The 20,089-nt window shown below is 42.3% G+C and overlaps 1 pseudogene; it reads left to right on the forward strand.

Annotated features, from left to right (window-relative positions):
- The first annotated feature begins 3,986 nt into the window (after window positions 1-3,986).
- LOC148730129 (uncharacterized) lies at window positions 3,987-18,766 on the forward strand (annotated as a pseudogene).
- Window positions 18,767-20,089: the final 1,323 nt, after the last annotated feature.

A 20,089-nucleotide genomic window follows, 5' to 3' on the forward strand; every position in this document is an offset into this window, starting at 1 on the left:
AAACCCATTTCATGAGAAGCTAATCTGGATTTGTTTGAAACAAGAATTAGTGGGATTTTTAACTTTTTTTGTCTCGCTCCAGCTCCTTTTTTGTACTTAGCATCACATTCGCTGTGTCCCTATTTCATCCCTATCCACCTACGCTCGTACATTGCTGCAAATTTCTCTTTTGTGTTTCAATAAATTTGTATAGCTGGTAATCATGTGAGTTAAAGCGATCTATTGTATGAACCATCTTCTCCTAATTACTTGACGTTGTGGAAATAGAAGCATCGTAGAGAACCTCACGAGATGAACACGTCTCGCTGCTTTCGAAATATTTGGTTCTCCTTCGCGTTTCCGTCGATGATTTCAGAACTGAACCAATTTTCTTCTGTTCAGTAAAAATTAGGAGCTTGCCTCATAAGTTTTTGAAACTTCTTGGCCTCGGTATGTTTCATGAATTCTCATAAAGTGTTAAGAGACTCATCGAAGGGATCGTTCGAACAATTTTGACAACTTACTAATAATAATGTGGTTGTCTTCCTGCTCGTCTGTTCGATCCGTACTGCAAATGATAAAGCCAACAGATTTGTTGCTTTCTTAAAACTCTTAAGCATATTGTTCTTTACCAGCTGACCATACTAACTTTTTGGGAAAAAAAAGTATTGGACAAAAGTTAAGTTCATACTGTTTTTCGTTGGACTTATTATGCTCACTGTTCTCAACTGACTGTCGGTTACAATGGAAGATTCCGTTTTTCGACGTTAGTATCGATAGTTCATACCGACGAGAGCATATTTTTCCGCTAATTTTTCAAAAAAAGCGGAAAAACTCATTATCACTTCATAACACTGTAGAAATAGGAAATCTTGACCCGAAATATAAACCTGGTGTCATTTCTTTCTAGGAATTTCTTGTCTAGTGTTCAACCTCGATGGTTTTTCATTTCATCCATCGTATGTGCTGATCATCTGGTTGGATTTTGTAGTTTTTCTTTTGGTGGAGAGGTTAGTCAATTGTTTCTATGTTTAACAACTAGAGTAGAGGGTGTTTTGATTGGTCCTTAGCTGATGTTTGCACGCACGAAGGGACTCGACTAGTACTTACTACCGGTGCAATCTGTTATTTGTTACAATTGACGTTACGCTACTTAATCACGAGATAAAAGTGCTCTGCTCCCGAAAAAGAATCGTGGTTTTTTAAGTGACGGTTTAAAAACTCAGTAGCCCGGCAGGTTTTCTATGCTTTAAAAGAATGAAGTCTTCATGTGAGACTTGTGGCAATGAAACACTCCTTCCTTAAGTTCAGGGACACGAATGACGCGTGAGAAAACTTCAGCGTTTGAGTTAAAGTTTTAAGAATTGTCGGAAGGAATTTGTGTGTTGATAGTCGCAAGCCTGAACAGCCGACTGCGCCTCTCTTTGAAAACGAAAGCGCAACGCGGAAGAACCATATGGCCAACACATCTACGAATTTTATGGTTTAATGATCCCTAAGTTGATTAATTTTGCTGATTTATTTACTGCGTTCTCTGTGTCTTTCCTCCATAAGCAATCTTAGATATTCTTAAATTATCACGTCCTTAAATACCAACCCAAGCAAGAATGTTCCCTATCTCTGCATACTAGCTATTTTTATAAGAAGGTTGGTCTTCGAAATTACTTCCACCAAGAAAATATTTTCTTGGCCTCTCAACTGTTGCGTTAATTGTTACTTGTAGATAATTTTTAAAATGTTGCTTAATTTGTCAGTCGTGCCACAATATCACTACAAGAGCTTGCTTTGTGTCTTCGTCGTTTTGCTTCAATGCACGGCGCTAAGGATGGGGCGATACGGATTTTCCGAATCCATACGATACCGAGTAAGAAATTGACGTTTTTCTCCGATATCAATACTGTGACATCATTGAGTCAAATGGTCATTCAGGTGGTTTGATTGGTAAAAATATAAAGCTATCTTGCACTGTTAAAGTTATGCAGCGTTCAGTGCTTTATACAAGTGTCAATGAGACAGTTAAAAGTTTAAAACCAAATGAACGACTCGATACTCAATGCTTAATGCCCGACCCCTTGCAATTCCCGACCGCTGGCAATTCGCTAGAATCTGTTACTCGTGTGCAATGTTTACAACTCATAACATTTTTAAAGTAAGAAATCGTGACTCGAAATTTAAAACCCTGGGTCATTTCTTTCTAGGAATTTCTTTTCAAGCGTTCAACCTCGCTGGCTTTTTATTTCAGCTGTGTTATATGCTGATCACCTTGTTGGATTTCGCGGTTTCACTTCTAGTGGATATTTAAGGTAAATTTTTTTTTGTTTCCGTGCTTGTCAATTAGAGTGAAGGGCTTTTTAACCATTTAACTCCCATGAGTGACAAAGACAGAATTCTTCCCTACAATATCAATACGCTATCAGGCAGACACCTTACGGTCATTTAGGGGACTATTAGTTGATTCAATGACAAATTGTCCCTGCTAATGAGATTTTCGGAATGAAAGGATCAACTGATATCTACACGGTTAAGAACAGCTTCTTCAATAGTTCTTATGCTGTACTGAAAATTCTCCCCAGGCATCTTTTTCACTATTTTTTACGGACTCTCGAACGACTGATTTGGACTCTGATGGAAAGGCTTTTGTGCCGAGGCAAAAGCAATTCTTTTAAGGATTTAGAAAGCAGTTTTCCTGGAATCGTTGAGAGAACTGCTTTGGGACACTACTTAATATCGGCGCCAGTATAAACAGGTCTACATTAAACACTTAATGTATTGTCCCGAGGGAAACAGGTAGCTTTGTTTCCCCGAGAGTCCTGATGTTTCCCTCGACTTCATCTCGGGAAACATCAAGACTCGAGGGGAAAAAAAACTAACTAGTTTTCCAAGAGACGATACATGAAGTGCTTTGTTACATATTTAGACTTTCCCTTATAAAATCATATGACAAAAACATGCTGTTGTATTCGGCGCGCGAGCAACAACTGTGCATTTGTATCTCGGTCGGGAAACATTTGTGTTTAGTCAGAGGCACTTTGACCAAGAATCAACCAATCACAGTGCTCGTTTTGTTGAGTGAAAGTCTAGGTATATATTTGGCGTCTAAACATGACCTTAATATGTGACGTTATCTTTTTGTGAGAGAAAGGTTTCTCGCCAGTATCGGTTACTATTTACTGTTTTTCAAGACAATTTCGCAAATTAGATATTAATGATAACGGTGTCGCTATAATCACTGATGCGGAAACGGAAGAAACGAACGATGAACCATTGTGTTTTATGTGACGACTTCAATTTCTCTTAAAAGCTTTTTCCTACCTTAGAATATTTTAAACTTTTGTTTGGATTTTTTTCAAATTTGAATTTGAACATTCTAGGAAATGTGAATCGTATTGGATTAACGTCAATTGAAGAATGCTGATGCATTAAATGAATCAGTCGTAATGAGTTTCCACTAATTACTAAGCTAATACTGCGTCTAAATGAACGCTGGGATTGGCCGAGCCAGCATCAGGTCGCTAAGGGGCATGTTGTTTCGCGCGGCCTCGACCTTTGTTGTTGTTGTACGAGATGCAGAGCCAGAAGGGCTTCTTAAATTCTCTTTAAAATTGTGTGTTTCCAAAGCGTTCTTCTTTTCACGATGGGTCGGAGGAAACCTTTGATCTGTGTGGGATTGTGAAAATGACCATATCGTATCACATTACAATTTACTTTATCCCCCAATAAAGCCGTGGCGGTGAATTTTTTACAGTCCCCCTTGCCTCCCCTCCCCCCTTTTATACTCCGTTGGAGGTGATAGAGTATAAAGGGTGAGCACAAACTTACCAGTTAACAAATGCATACTACCATTTTCAGTTGAGTGAGAAGTGACGAAAGTTTGGCAAGCAAGTTTTGAGGTTAAAATCTTGTCTTTGTTTTTGTTGTTTTTGAAATGTCGTTTGACTTTTTTTTGTTGTTTTTGAAAGGTCGTTTGACTTCTTTTGCCGACCTTCCAAGAGAGTCTCAGTGGGGCGGGGGAGGGGGGCTTCACGTTAACGGCTGACGGTTAAAAATAAACCATTTTAACGGTTGACGGTTAATTTTTTGGAATGTCGTTTATAAAACGAACTAAACGCGCATAATTGGCCGTAATTTTTCATAATGAAGTGTTTGAAAAGAACTGTTAATTTGTAACACATATTTTTTATAAATGACTAACGTTTTACGACTCGGGAAGTCAGTTCGGTCGCTGACCAGGAGTTAAAAGACTTACATAAATGTATTTTTGTGATATATCAAAACTTTTATCTATAAACAACATAAATTTAGCTCAGTTAAGGCAATCATTTAGTTCTTAATAAAGGATGTCTAAGACATTTAACGGCTAACATTGGCTTGCTTATTTGACGGTTGACGATAAAAATATTGAATTTTTGACGGTTGACGGTTAATATTTTGGCCATTTGACGGTTGACAGTTAACCCCATTGAGACTCTCTTCCAAGTTTGACAGTTGGCGACGTACAGCTCTTGAGATTTGGTTACCAAACGAAGAAATTTGCCCCACACAACTTTACTGTCAAATCCCCGTCCCCAAACTTTGTCCGTGTCTCACTCAACTTATAATCGTAGTAAATGTTTCGACAAGTTTAAAAGTTCTTAGTCCTTCAGTAGAAAAGATAAACAAACTGTTACAATTAACTGACTTAACTAATGGAGAGATTGCTTTTGAAAGGGTCTGATTGAATATGGCCGCCCCAATGGAATATACTGAGGAGCAATTAAATTACTACAGGATCTGTTACATTGTCACCGATGTACTAGCTGAAGGCCTTCGAACAATCTTCAAACAAGAATGGGACAATCGCTACAAGGCAACTCTGGGAGAATGGAAGGACCAGCCGAAAAATGGAATGGACTTTAAGAGCCGTGAATCCCCACCAAAGAGAAGTGGAAACGCCCATCTCTTGAAAACTATGGTCAATGGTGACAGAGCGGAATGGGATTGTAGTATGCTGTTTTATGCCATTCTTTGGTCCAATTCCATCTACAGTCTCCATCGAGCTGTTCAGTCAAATGTGGATAATCTCAGAAAATTTCGTAATAAAGAATTTGCGCACATGCCACGAGGCCACCTTTCCAGCAAAGATTTTCAAATTGCGATTTCAAAGGTGACTACTGCATTTCTGTCGCTCGGTCTTCCCACTCTACAAATCCTTGAAGTCCAAAAACAGACAAGTTTCCCAACGGAAGAGTTGAGAAATGTTCTGAAGAAAGTTAACGACCTTCAACAGGAGGTTCAAAATAAAGAGACAAAAATTCAAGAACAAAAAAAGGAACTTGTTGAAAAAGAGACAAAACTTGAAGAAAAAGAGAAGGAACTTGAAAAAACAGAGAATCAGCGGCAGACGCTTGAAGAACAGCTGCAAACCAAAGTCCCCCCATTTTGCATTCTCCCCCCTGAACCTGCACATGACGTCTCCCCTCGCGAATCTGATGTTGGTAAAATCATACAACATCTCAAAGCACTCAAAAGCTCCAACAATCAGAGCTTAAGCACCTTGTACTTATCAGGAAACCCTGGAAGTGGAAAATCTCAGCTGGCTCGACTAGTAGCCAAGCAATTTTTCGACGAAAGCAAAGAGACTCCCTCTGGGATTTCATTTGTTATGACGCTTAATGCAGAAAATTCAGAGACACTTTTGGAATCGTATGTCTCTTTCGCTCGAAACTGTAAATGTCCGGATTACTCAGTTACAGACACTTATAATTCCAAAGATCTGAACACAGACAAGAAAATTGCAAGTCTCAAGACCCTGATAAGCGCAAAAATTGGGCTTTACACTTCGTGGTTACTGGTAGTTGACAATGTCACTAATCTGTCCCAGGTATATACTTATTTGACAGATTTAGCAAGCCAGCAATGGATGAGGGGCCAGTTATTGATAACAACGCAAGACACCGCGTCTATTCCTTTGACAAGTTCTTCCATTCAGCAAATATCAGTAAGTGAAGGGATGCATCCTGACGATGCCAGCTCTTTGTTAAGGCTCCTTTCTGGTGTCACTGATGATAAGATGGAAAAAGAAATTGCACGGTATCTGGACTACCTGCCACTTGCTTTGGCCGGCGCCGCCGTCTATGTAAGACAAGTTCGGGAAGGTAAAATAGCTCCAAACTTCGGCTGGACCGACTATCTAAAAAAACTTGAAAAAGGACAGCGACGCACAACTGAGAACATTCTAGCCGAGACAAACCCAAGTTACCCAAAAACAATGACCACAGCAATAACACTCGCCTTGGAAAAGGAAATTAGTTCCGACAGAGTTATAAAGCACTTGTTCACTTTTCTCTCTCTCTGTGCGCCACAACCAATATTAAAAGATATTGTTGTCGAGTACATTATGGAAATGGAAAAGGAATATGAAGATAAAGATGCAATTGGCGTAAAGATAAAGCGATGCCCATTGTTATTGTTTGACGAAGAGGAGAGCGGTGTGTACATTCGAGTGCATGGAGTCGTCCATTACGTTGCTAATTCAGTAACAAAGAAATGTACAAAGGATGAGAAAATCAAATCCATACTGGGAGCTGCTTTATCCCTCTCCAGATTTGAGGATCAAGATTCTCAAGTCATTGGCACGAAAATTGTCCCTCATTTGGCAAAAATGATTACAGACGCCAACCCCTTCTTTTCTAAAGAAGGAATATCGCAAGTCGCTCAAATTGGTGGATCGACTTTGCAGGACTATTCTAACGTCTTTACAACTCTCGGAAATATGTGCCGCGACCACTCTCAATATCCAGCTGCAAGAAGCTACTTTACAGTAGTCCTAGCAATCGCCGAGTTAAGAAACCTAAGTAATGAATTACAAAAAGCATGTATTTATAATGACCTGGGCATTGTCCACCTGCAGCTGGGTGACCTAAAGCAGGCAAAAGACCATTTCGAGCGAGCGCTGAATGTTTGGCTGAGAAAGCTCGGACCTGAGCATGTTGATGTCGCAGCGTCTTATAATAACCTGGGCCTTGTCCACAAGCAGCTGGGTGACCTAAAGCAGGCAAAAGACCATTTCGAGCGAGCGCTGGATGTTTGGCTGAGAAAGCTCGGACCTGAGCATGTTCATGTCGCAAGGTGTTATGATAACCTGGGCCTTGTCCACAAGGAGCTGGGTGACCTAAAGCAGGCAAAAGATTGTCTCGAGCGAGCCCTGGATTTTCGGCTGAAAAAGCTCGGACCTGAGCATGTTCATGTCGCAACGTCTTGTAATAACCTGGGCCTTGTTCACAAGCAGCTGGGCGACCTAAAGCAGGCAAAAGATTGTCACGAGCAAGCGCTGGATGTTTGCCTTAAAAAGCTCGGACCTGAGCATGTTGATGTCGCTGAGTCGTATGATAACCTGGGCGTTGTCCATAAGGAGCTGGGTGACCTAAAGCAGGCAAAAGATTGTCTCGAGCGAGCCCTGGATGTTCGGCTGAAAAAGCTCGGACCTGAGCATGTTGATGTCGCTGCGTCGTATAATAACCTGGGGGGTGTCCACGCGCAGCTGGGTGACCTAAAGCAGGCAAGAGATTGTCACGAGCAAGCACTGGATGTTTCGCTTAAAAGGCTCGGACCTGAGCATTATCATGTCGCATCGTCTTATAATAACCTGGGCGTTGTCCACAAGCAGCTGGGTGACCTAAAGCAGGCAATAGACTTTCAGGAGCGAGCCCTGGATGTTCGGCTGAAAAAGCTCGGACCTGAGCATGTTGATGTCGCAACGTCTTATTATAACCTGGCCAATAACCACCAGGAGCTGGGTGACCTAAAGAAGGCAAAAGACTTTCACGAGCGAGCCCTCGATGTTTGGCTGAAAAAGCTCGGACCTGAGCATGTTCATGTCGCATCGTCTTATAATAACCTGGGCGTTGTCCACGAGCAGCTGGGTGACCTAAAGCAGGCAAAAGACTGTCTCGAGCGAGCGCTGAATGTTCGGCTGAAAAAGCTCGGACCTGAGCATGTTGATGTCGCAACGTCTTATAATAACCTGGGCGTTGTCCACGAGTATTTGGGTGACCTAAAGCAGGCAAAAGACTTTCACGAGCGAGCCCTGAATGTTCGGCTGAAAAAGCTCGGACCTGAGCATGTTGATGTCGCTGCGTCTTATAATAACCTGGCCGCTGTCCACCAGGAGCTGGGTGACCTAAAGCAGGCAAAAGACTTTCACGAGCGAGCCCTGGATGTTCGGCTGAAAAATCTCGGACCTGAGCATGTTGATGTCGCATCGTCTTATGATAACCTGGGCGTTGTCCACGAGCATCTGGGTGACCTAAAGCAGGCAATAGACTTTCAGGAGCGAGCCCTGGATGTTCGGCTGAAAAAGCTTGGACCTGAGCATATTGATGTCGCAGCGTCTTTTAATAACCTGGCCACTGTCCACCAGGAGCTGGGTGACCTAAAGCAGGCAAAAGACTTTCACAAGCGAGCCCTGGATGTTCGGCTGAAAAGGCTTGGACCTGAGCATGTTCATGTCGCATCGTCTTATAGTAACCTGGGCGTTGTCCACGAACAGCTGGGTCACCTAAAGCAGGCAATAGACTTTCACGAGCGAGCCCTGGATTTTCGGCTGAAAAAGCTCGGACCTGAGCATGTTGATGTCGCAACGTCTTATAATAACCTGGCCACTGTCCACCAGAAGCTGGGTGACCTAAAGCAGGCAAAAGACTTTCACGAGCGAGCCCTGGATGTACGGCTGAAAAAGCTCGGACCTGAACATGTTCATGTCGCATCGTCTTATAGTCACCTGGGCGTTGTCCACAAGCAGCTGGGTGACCTAAAGCAGGCAATAGACTTTCACGAGCGAGCCCTGGATTTTCGGCTGAAAAAGCTCGGACCTGAGCATGTTCATGTCGCAGCGTCTTATAATAACCTGGGCCTTGTCCACAAGCAGCTGGGTGACCTAAAGCAGGCAAAAGACCATTTCGAGCGAGCGCTGGATGTTTGGCTGAGAAAGCTCGGACCTGAGCATGTTCATGTCGCAAGGTGTTATGATAACCTGGGCCTTGTCCACAAGGAGCTGGGTGACCTAGAGCAGGCAAAAGATTGTCTCGAGCGAGCCCTGGATGTTTCCCTCAAAAAGCTCGGACCTGAGCATGTTGATGTCGCCGCGTCTTACAATAACTTGGGCCTTGTCCACTGGCAGCAGGGTGACCTAAATCAGGCAAAGGACTGTTACGAGCGAGCACTGGATATTCAGCTGAAAAAGCTCGGACCTGAGCATGTTGATGTCGCAACGTCTTATAATAACCTGGGCCTTGTCCACTGGCAGCTGGGTGACCTAAAGCAGGCAAAAGACTGTCACGAGCGAGCCCTGGATGTTCGGATAAAAAAGCTCGGACCTGAGCATGTTGATGTCGCAGCGTCTTATAACAACCTGGCCCTTGTCTCACTGACAGCTGGGAGACCTAAAAGAGGCAAAAGACTTTCACGAGCGAGCGCTGGATGTTCAGATTGGGGATTACGCAGGCGCCGAGTATGGCGGCCACGAGGATATTGGCTCCTCTTCTATTAGCTATTTTAATCAACTTTAAGCTTCAATTTTATTACAATATATACTTGGATGAAGACTTTGACTCTCTCAAGCCTATTTGGAGAGGAAAAAGTTCGGTTGGTTGCGACGTCTTTGGAATTTCCTTCTCAGCTCGTAAGTGCTACTCAACAAGAGTGCACCGCCATGATAGACTTCGAAGGCCTATCATGAAATGGGTTAAACATGGTTATATACTGCTTGCGGCGACGGATTGCTCCCTGTTAACGATAGACATTACAGTTTTTATGGATGTGGAGACGAACCCTGGTCCTATTTCTTCAGAGAAGAGCTATGATCTACGAAAGCAAACCTGGTCGGACGAAAGTAAGATTCCATGTTATGGAAGAAACTATTTACTCGGTTTGAGAAAGAAATCTGGTAAACCTTCGAGCCCTGTCTTAGAGACGCTTAAGAAACTACAGCTGCTCAGGTTTCGTGGTAATCGGGGAGGTTTGAGAAAAAATGTTCAGCATGTGAAGGAGAGATCTATTCAGAATATTTCTGTCGTCATTGGACGAAGGGCGGAAAGTGGGTTTGCTATTCCCCGACTGCGGGTTGAAAAACGACGAAACCCTAGCAATCTCGTCAGTGTACCAAAACAAGTGGTGTCCCGCGAACACACCTCTGTTAGTTCTGGTCAGCTTGCTGTCCCTAAACTTTTGTTTATTAACATCTGTAGTTTGGGGAAAACAACTAGTCGGGTGCGAGCGGTTGTGGCTCTGGAGGCCGACTTAAGAAATAATGACATCGATGCTTGTGTTGTGTCGGAAACTCATTTAAAAATTGAGGTACCCGATACGGTGGTCAATATCTCGGGTTATAATATCTTCAGAAGGGATAGGAATTGGTCTGGATGCGATCTAAGGAATGGGGGAGGTGTTGCTATCTATACAAGGAGTAATCTTTCAGTTATTGATGTTTATCGTTCTAATTTATACGAGTTTATTTGCCTGACTGTGTTGCTGCCAAGTGGGAATTACATTCTTTTATCTGGTCTTTATCACCCCCCGAAGACATCATACCAGCAATGCGATTTAATGGATTATCTTCTTAATGTCTTTGACACAATGCTGGATAATCACCCAAACGCTACTATTGTTTGCGGTGGCGATCTTAATCACCTTGATCTCACGAGACTTAAACGCATTACTGGTTGGACTGCTTTAGTGGATTTTCCAACACGAGGGGATTCATTTTTGGATAATTGTCTTACAGATAGGCCAGAGCTCTTCGGAAAAGCTTTATCTATAAAGATGCTGATTAAGACGGATCACATTGGATTTATAGTTCCAGCGGGCAAGAAACTCAAGCCTATTCGTAAGAAAGTGCAATTTAGGGATTGTCGTGAGCATAGGAAGCAAGCTCTTTACCTTGCCCTCGCATCAGAATGCTGGGATGATGTTTTGGAGGCGGATAGTATCGAAACAGCTGTGAACATCTTAGAATTGAAGATCCTGGCAAATATTAACTGGTGCATGCCTTTACGAACGGTTTCCCTTTCGTCCCGTGATCCAAGTTGGATGACACCGCTAGTTAAATACATGCTACGTAGCAAGTCTCGCATCTCTGTTTTACGTACTAATAAGCATAGAGAGCTTAGTAGAAATGTGTTGAGGGTTATTGGCGAAAACAGAAGGATGCTTCTGGAGGGCAAAATGGGGAGCAGAGAATGGTGGAAAAACGTAGACTTGATATCTCAACGCCGGCGGTCCACAAACGTTTCGCTGGATAGAGAGACCGCTCAAGATTTGAACGAGTATTTCGGCGACCTGTGTACGGATGGCGATTACGTTGAGCCCGCGTTACTTGAAATTGGTCCTGAGGTGAAAGTCCCGGAAATTAGTGAACGATATGTATGGAACTCACTGAGTACTGTAAAGAAGACTGCAACTGGTCCTGACCAAATTCCGTATTGGGTGTGGAAAGACCATGCGGAGATCCTCACTCCAATCATTACTAAGCTATGGAATTTGTCTCTCGCTACGCACCAATGGCCTAGATCGTGGAAAAGGGCAAGTATAAACCCACTGCCAAAAGTTGATGTTCCAGTGGCAAGAGGGGACTTCCGGGGGATCAACGTAACCCCTGTAATAGCAAGAGCCCTGGAAAAGGCAGTCTATAAGATTCACGCCCAAAGGCCGGTAGAAGAACAGTTGTTGAATAGTCAATTCGCGTATAGAGAAGGAGGGAGCTGCACAGATGCTCTGCTACTTATACAGAATAAGATCTGCAAGTTTCTTGATGATCCCAAGTGCAAGGCAGTGCGGATGTTCGCGATGGATTTCAGTAAGGCCTTTGACTCTGTGAGCCATCAACTCCTTGCTGAGAAACTTAAGAGTCTACCACTTAACCCGTATATCATAAACTGGTGGTTAGGTTTTTTGCGAGATAGAAAACAAAGAGTTATTTTCGGGAATCATGTCTGTAATTGGAAAACAGTTAACAAGGGCACAACCCAGGGTAGTGTTTCAGGACCTTATTTGTTCAATATATTTCTTAACGATCTGGAAATTAAATTAGGGAACGAGACACTTGGTTTCAAATACGCTGATGACTGTACGATTATTGCTCCGGTATATTATTATAAAGATCACTCTGTAGACTTAATAAATCAGTTTTTACAGTGGGCAAGCCAAAATAGAATGAATTCAAGTTCTACTAAATGTAAAGAGCTTATTATGTATAAAAAAGGTCACACTGCCGAGGCCTACAAAAGTATTTTTGGCATACCTCAGACTAGTACAATAACCATTCTTGGTCTCACGTTTCAGCCGAACTGCAAATTCAGTACTCACCTAAAAGAAAAGTTAGGTAAAGCTAATAAAGGGTTATACGTTATCAGATGCCTCCGCAAGGAAGGATGTAGCCAAGCAGAAGTAGATGTTTTATTTAATTCCATTGTCCTACCTAATATCACTTATGCTCTATCTGTGCATGGGGCCTCTGAGTCAGAGCTAACTATAGCCCAGCAGTTTTTAGATCGTTGTTTTAAACGTAAATACATATCTAAGAAATTAGTGATAGGTGACTTACTTAAAACGCAAGATCACAAAATTTGTCGCAAGGTTTCAACTATCCTGAGCCATCCTCTTAGAGCCTACTTCCCTGAGACCAAGATCACGAAGTATAATTTGAGAAATAAATCCCCTGTCATGCCCGCTATTCGCACAAACCGTTTTAAGAATACATTTTTTAATAGAATTGTTTTTAAGTATAATGTAGCTTTGTGAAAGTGTACTTCCTGTATTAGATGTAACATAAGATATGTAATTTTATCTTTTGAACAATAAAGACACACAGACACACAGACACTGGCTGTCAGGATTTTAAAATATCGTCTGTGACTTTATTGCAATAAGCGTTGGACCTTTCTCAGAGTATGGTTCCTCTAGAACCTATTAAGTTTAATTTCTAGTTTTGACATCGAAGTAATCCTTTAAAATTTGAAAATTGTTCATAGTTTAAATCATCACAACTATAGTAACTTTTGGCGTGCTGTACGTATTGTAATCTTCAACTAAGTAGGCTAATTATTAAAGGAGTTAAGTAATGGCACTTCTGCAGTCGATGGTGTTGCGTTTTGGTGGTTGAAAAGATTGGTTGTTAGAACAATAGATAAAACCTATAATTCCGTTTGGCAAAAACCGCAGGAATGCACAGAATCCGCATGCCTCTAATCATACTCCATTTGTCAGTCATTTTCGCGGTGTGAACACGAGCTTGTTGATACACAAAATGAAGCAGCAGTGTAGGCCAGTTTACGTAAGGAGCACAGAATTCGAATGTGTGACATCCTAGCTACGCCACTACTTGCCAACCTAAAAAGCCCTTGCTTCCATAAGCACCAAAAAAGCTCTGTTATATTCGATGCCCAATCAACCAAGATAATGGTTTGAGAATTTGTGTAATGCTCTACAAAGCAAATCTCCTTTTGTTTGAGGTGAATAGAGCCTGGCACTATGGGAGGTCGTTTAGAGCTCGAAAGACGATTGTCGCGTGTGGTTCGCAGCATCCTCCTGCGCGCATGTCTCGTGTTTGCCTCCGCTGGCCTGAAAATGCCACGTCTCCTTCGCAGCCGTTCTTTAGCTAATAGCTCCATCGTAACGAACAGTATTCCTTTCCCTTTGTTTGAGGGTATAGACCCTTACAGATTGCGCTAGTAAAAGTGCCACATTATTATTATTTATTTAATTTTTTTTTTTGCTTAAGTTCCTTTGCAGTAAATGGCTTGAACCCGGGGGTAACATGTGAAGGTGTAGTCTGATCGTCCGGGTGAGTGTAGTCCTGAGAAGGATTGTTGTCGGTGGTAGTGACTGACGTTTCGACAACCTGTGCGGAAGTCATCATCAGAGTCAAGTGAATGATTGTTGTCAGTAGAATGTTCTTATTCCAGCTCACGTGAAATGTTCGGTTGGTTTTGCCGTGATGTTATTGGCTGTAAGACTCAAGTGACGTAAGTCGGTCGTGATTGGTCTGTTTCGATCTGTCGGTAAAGTTAGGTCGTTCTTTTTCGGTCGTTTGTGATGTTTTGTCGTGAATGAGTCGTTTGTATGGAGCGGGTAAGTGTTGACATCTGTTTAGGGGAGTCTGTTCTAAGTTAGTAAACCAGCTCTCCAGAGTCAGTCGTTAAAAATAGTCAGTGCTGTAGGTTAGGCATTGCGCAGAGTCCCAGTCAATGTTGTGGTTGGTAAGTCGATGGTGTTCAGCAATGTGATTGCTGACATCACCTTTCCTCGTCGCCCGTCTGTGTTCTGTCAGTTTTGTTTCGTCGGATAAAGTCGTTGTTGTAGTTGTTCTTCGTAAAACACGGTGAAGGTATTTGTTATCGTCGGATAAGCTGTCCGTCGAGTTGCATACTAGTTGTGCACGTCGTGTTAGAGTTCTGATAGTTGTGGCTTTGTGTGATGTAGGGTTGTAGGAAGACTTGTCCAGTAATCTTTCGGTGTGTGTCGGTATCCTGTAAACTGTCGTTTGTAATGAGTTGTCGTTGTGGCTTACCAGGCAGTCTAGAAAAGGAAGTTTGCCATTTTCTTCGACTTCTCTGGTAAACTGTATGTCAGCGTTTTGTTCGTTAAGGTGGTGGTGGAATGTGTCAATTTTGTCGTGTCGAACGGCAGTGAATGTGTCGTCAACGTATCGTAACCAAAGCCAAAGATTAACACAGTGTAACCTTAAGTGGAACAACCACATCAATGATGTTATAAAAAGACCAAACAAACGATTATACTTTTTAGTCCTCCTGAAGAGAGCCAGCCTTCCAGCGGATGACATAATTAATTTTTATTGTACAACTATACGTCCTGTTCTGGAATACTGTGCACAAACATTCCATCATGCGTTACCTGCGTATCTTAGTGATGACATTGAAAGGGTTCAAAGACGCGCATTATCCATCATTTCACCAGTACTGTCATACCATGACTCTAGAAAGGCACGGTTTAGCTTCGCTCTATGAGAGACGCATTAAATTGTGTACGGATCTGTTTTTGTCTGTCTCAAATCCATCTCACAAATTATATAATTTGCTGCCAGATAGACATCTTTCAGCTTAAAATACTAGACACCGGCGCGTTTTTAACATGCCGCGCTTTCACACTGATCGTTTTAAATCTTCATTTATCCCGGCTACGTGCGCGTGTGCTAACCTACTTTTTTAGCTATTCCACTACTGTATATTAGTTATAGTTGTTATATTAGTAATTTTATTTAAGTCTTAGCATTTTTGTAATTGGTTGTCTTATATAGTCTTATATAATGAAAGATTGTGAAAAGCACGCAATTCAGCCTATGGCTGCAATGTATTTTATTTGGTAATAAACTATCTCAGGACACTTGATTGACATGCATAGTTTCTAGTTTGATTGAAGGACCGGTCCTTATTTATCATCTGGATAGGTGGGTGAACGATGACGATTGAAGCATTTTATGTAAGCGATGGGCCGGGTCATTAGCAATCGAGAGGAAGGTCTTTTTACATAAGCTAGCGATGTAGTCATTGATAGACATAATATTTGAAAGCTCTAAACCCTCTCTATAGGCCAGGCCCGGGCAAATGATTGACAATGCCCGTTTCTCCACATTCTCTAGATCTTTCTTTATGCTCATTGTTATTGTTTGACGAAGAGGAGAGCGGTGTGTACATTCGAGTGCATGGAGTCGTCCATTACGTTGCTAATTCAGTAACAAAGAAATGTACAAAGGATGAGAAAATCAAATCCATACCGGGAGCTGCTTTATCCCTCTCCAGATTTAAGGATCAAGATTCTCTAGTCATTGGCACGAAAATTGTCCCTCATTTGGCAAAAGTGATTACAGACGCCAACCCCTTCTTTTCTAAAGAAGGAATATCGCAAGTCGCTCAAATTGGTGGATCGACTTTGCAGGACTACTCTAACGTCTTTAGAACTCTCGGAAATATGTGCTGCGACCACTCTCAATATCCAGCTGCAAGAAGCTACTTTACAGCAGTCCTAGCAATCGCCGAGTTAAGAAACCCAAGTAATGAATTACAAAAAACAGATATTTATAATAAGCTGGGCCGTGTCCACGAGCAACTGGGTGACCTAAAGCAGGCAAAAGAATTTCACGAGCGAGCCCTGGATGTTTGGCTCAAAAAGCTCGGACCTAAGCATGTTGATGTCGCAACGTCTCATAGTTACCTGGGCCATGTCCACGACGAACTGGGTAACCTAAAGCAGGCAAAAGACTTTCACAAGCGAGCCCTGGATGTTCGGCTGAAAAACCTCGGACCTGAGCATGTTGATGTCGCAACGTCTTACCATAACCTGGGCCTAGTCCACAAGCAGCTGGGTGACCTGAAGCAGGCAAAAGACTGTCACGAGCGAGCGCTGGATGTTTGGCTGAAAAAGCTCGGACCTGAGCATGTTGATGTCGCAACGTCTTACAATATCCTGGGCCTTATCCACGAGAGGTTGGGTGACCTAAAGCAGGCAAAAGACTTTCACGAGCGAGCGCTGAATGTTAAGCTGAAAAAGCTCGGACCTGAGCATGTTTCTGTCGCAACGTCTTAAAATAACCTGGGCCTTGTCCACAAGCGGCTGGGTGACCTAAAGCAGGCAAAAGACTTTCACGAGCGAGCGCTGAATGTTAAGCTGAAAAAGCTCGGACCTGAGCATGTTTCTGCCGCAACGTCTTATAATAACCTGGGCCTTGTCCACGAGCGGCTGGGTGACCTAAAGCAGGCAAAAGACTGTCACGAGCGAGCGCTGAATGTTAAGCTGAAAAAGCTCGGACCTGAGCATGTTGATGTCGCAACGTCTTACAATAACCTGGGCCTAGTCCACGAGCAGCTGGGTGACCTAAAGCAGGCAAAAGAATTTCACGAGCGAGCGCTGGATGTTCGGCTGAAAAACCTCGGACCTGAGCATGTTGATGTCGCAACGTCTTACAATAACCTGGGCCTAGTCCACAAGCAGCTGGGTGACCTAAAGCAGGCAAAAGACTGACACGAGCGAGCGCTGGATGTTTGGCTGAAAAAGCTCGGACCTGAGCATGTTGATGTCGCAACGTCTTACAATAACCTGGGCCTTGTCCACGAGTGGCTGGGTGACCTAAAGCAGGCAAAAGACTTTCACGAGCGAGCGCTGAATGTTAAGCTGAAAAAGCTCGGACCTGAGCATGTTTATGTCGCAAAGACTTACAATAACCTGGGCATTGTCCACCGGCAGCTGGGTGACCTAGAGCAAGCAAAAGACTGTCACGAGCGAGCACTGGATATTCGCCTTGAAATATCCGGTCCGGAACACGTCAAGGTGGCAGATACTTACAAAAGCCTGGGCGCTGTGCACAATTATCTCGGTCTCAGCCAAGAAGCAAAAGGGTGTTACGGTCGTGCATTGTCGATTTATGTCAAGAACTTTGGCCCTGAAGATAATGAAATGAGATTTGTTCAGAATGCACTTGCTCAGCTACTTACAGCAGAACTGAATATTAGTAACACATAAAGTTCAATAGTCATAAATTCGTAATTCTTTAAAGCGTTAGGCTCGTTACTCGTAGATCAGCGGAGATCAAATCGGAATTGAGAGTTCAAACAAAGATATCAAGACTTCAGTTTACAGCATACTTATACAGATTAAGTCAAGCAACATCTAATAGTGGTGCATTGTAATGTAGAAAATTTAAGAAACCACAGACAATTTCCCTGTAAGCCAGACTTCTAGCGATCAACATTACAAGTTAAAGAGCCAATTAGAGTGCAGTCAGTTGCGTTTGACACGTGCCGCAACCGATCTGTAAAAGGCAGAGCTAAAAACCCATTCAAATCTCAAGAACTTTTGAGGCTCACTCTTGAAACCATAGCAACGTTAGACTAAAAATTGCAGAATATTTAAGAAATTGAAACGCGCTGTGGTTTTCCCCCTAGATCACGACGCTAGTAGAGAAATTACGCTTCAAACTTTCACCTCAAATGTCTCTCAAAACGGGCACAAAATATCGTTTGCACACCACAGTTTCTCCCTTGCTGATATTAACCGGTCTATCATCGAAGTTCGATCGTCAAAATGCATTTGGAGTAAGTTCGGCTACGTTGATCTCGACACGTCAGCTGGGCGGTCCCCAGCGATAGTTTTATCATATTTTGCTTTAAAAAAAGTGGTTTTGGAGTATCAAGGATTAATCCTTTCAATTTTTTTTAAAAATTGCGCCATATCAATTATTATTAAAAACCGGATCGTTGAATAATGCAATTCAAGACTTTTTATGGACTTAACCATTATGATATATGAGCCAATATACCATAATCTACAAATATGATAAGCGTACGCGTCGGCTTAAAATTAAAAGGGAGCTAAAAAGAAGAGAAGACAAGATTTGTCTAATATCGTGGGGGTGTTTTTAATACAAAAATAATTATTCCACTCGCGCTTGTTGGATATGGGATGATTATAGCTAACTCGGCACTACGCGCCTCGTTGGCTATCTATCATCTCATATCTAACAAGTGCGGGTGGAATAATTGTTAAATACATACTGTTGCTATGGATTTATAGGCGTCTATGTGACATGCGCAGATGTTATTCAACTTTGTCTATGTAATATACAATTAGACCCTGTCACTGGCTGTCAGGATTTTAAAATATCGTCTGTGACTTTATTGCAATGAACGTTGGACTTTTCTCGGAGTATGGTTCCTCTAGAACCTATTAAGTTTAATTTCTAGTTTTGACATCGAAGTAATTCTTTAAAATTTGAAAATTGTTCATAGTTTAAATCATCACAACCATAATAACTTTTGGCGTGCTGTACGTATTGTAATCTTTAACTAAGTAGGCTAATTATTAAAGGAGTTAAGTAATAGCACTTCTGTAGTCGATGGTGTTGCGTTTTGGTGGTTGAAAAGATTGGTTGTAGAACAATAGATAAAACCTATAGTTCCGTTTGGCAAAAACCGCGCGAATGCACAGAAACCGCATGGCTCCAATCATACTCCATTTATCAGTCATTTTCGCGGTGTGAACACGAGCTTATTGATACACAAACCTAAAAGAATCCGGGACAATCTCAGTCCTACAGAACGATAAGCCATACGCTCACTTAAGGAACGTAAAGACATAATTATAAAACCCGCCGACAAAGGTTCTGGTACTGTTGTTATGGAGACAACCTGGTACATCTATGAATGCAACAGACAACTTTTTGACTCTATATTTTATAAACGCTTGACAAACGACATCACTGCTGATACACAAAAACGTGTTACCTTTTATGTTAACAGGATGCATAACGACCAAATCATCAACGAAACAACAAAACAATACCTCTTGCAGACTGACGTAAGACGAGGACGATTTTACATCTTACCCAAAATACACAAACCCGGTAATTCAGGACGCCCTATTGTCTCATCCAATAGCAACCCCACTGAACGGATATCCCAGTTTGTTGACCAATACCTCCAACCACTCGTTCACAAACTACCATCTTATATCAAAGACACCAATGACTTCCTCAACAAACTGTTTTACATTGGTAATTTGCCCCCTAATTCTTTACTAGTTACACTTGATGTTTCATCCCTCTACACCAATATCCCACATAACGAAGGTATTAATGCTTGTGACCATTTTCTGTGTACCTCCTCCAATACCCCTATTCCTACCGTCACACTTTGTGACCTCATTCGTATGGTTCTTACCATGAACAATTTTACTTTTAATGATGCTCATTACCTCCAAGTTCACGGCACAGCCATGGGTACCAAAATGGCCCTTCTTTCGCTAACCTTTCTTTCTTGGTCTTTTCGAACCTAACGCTTTGAAAAATGCCCCATGTAAACCCCACACTTGGTTTAGATACTTCGACGATATCTTTATGGTCTGGACCGAAGGTTTAGATAACCTGAAAAATTTTCGTCGATAATCTTAACAATACCCACCCCACCATCAAATTCACCAGCTCACACTTTTCCACTTATGTGGCTTTCCTTGACGTAAGTGTCTCTTTAACCACCGACGGTGATATCTCCACTGACCTCTACACCAAACCGACAGAAAAACATATGTATCTATTGCACTCTTCTTGCCATCCATTACATACCGAAAA

Source organism: Stylophora pistillata, chromosome 5 (genome assembly GCF_964205215.1).
Source record: "Stylophora pistillata chromosome 5, jaStyPist1.2, whole genome shotgun sequence".
NCBI lineage: Eukaryota > Metazoa > Cnidaria > Anthozoa > Scleractinia > Pocilloporidae > Stylophora > Stylophora pistillata.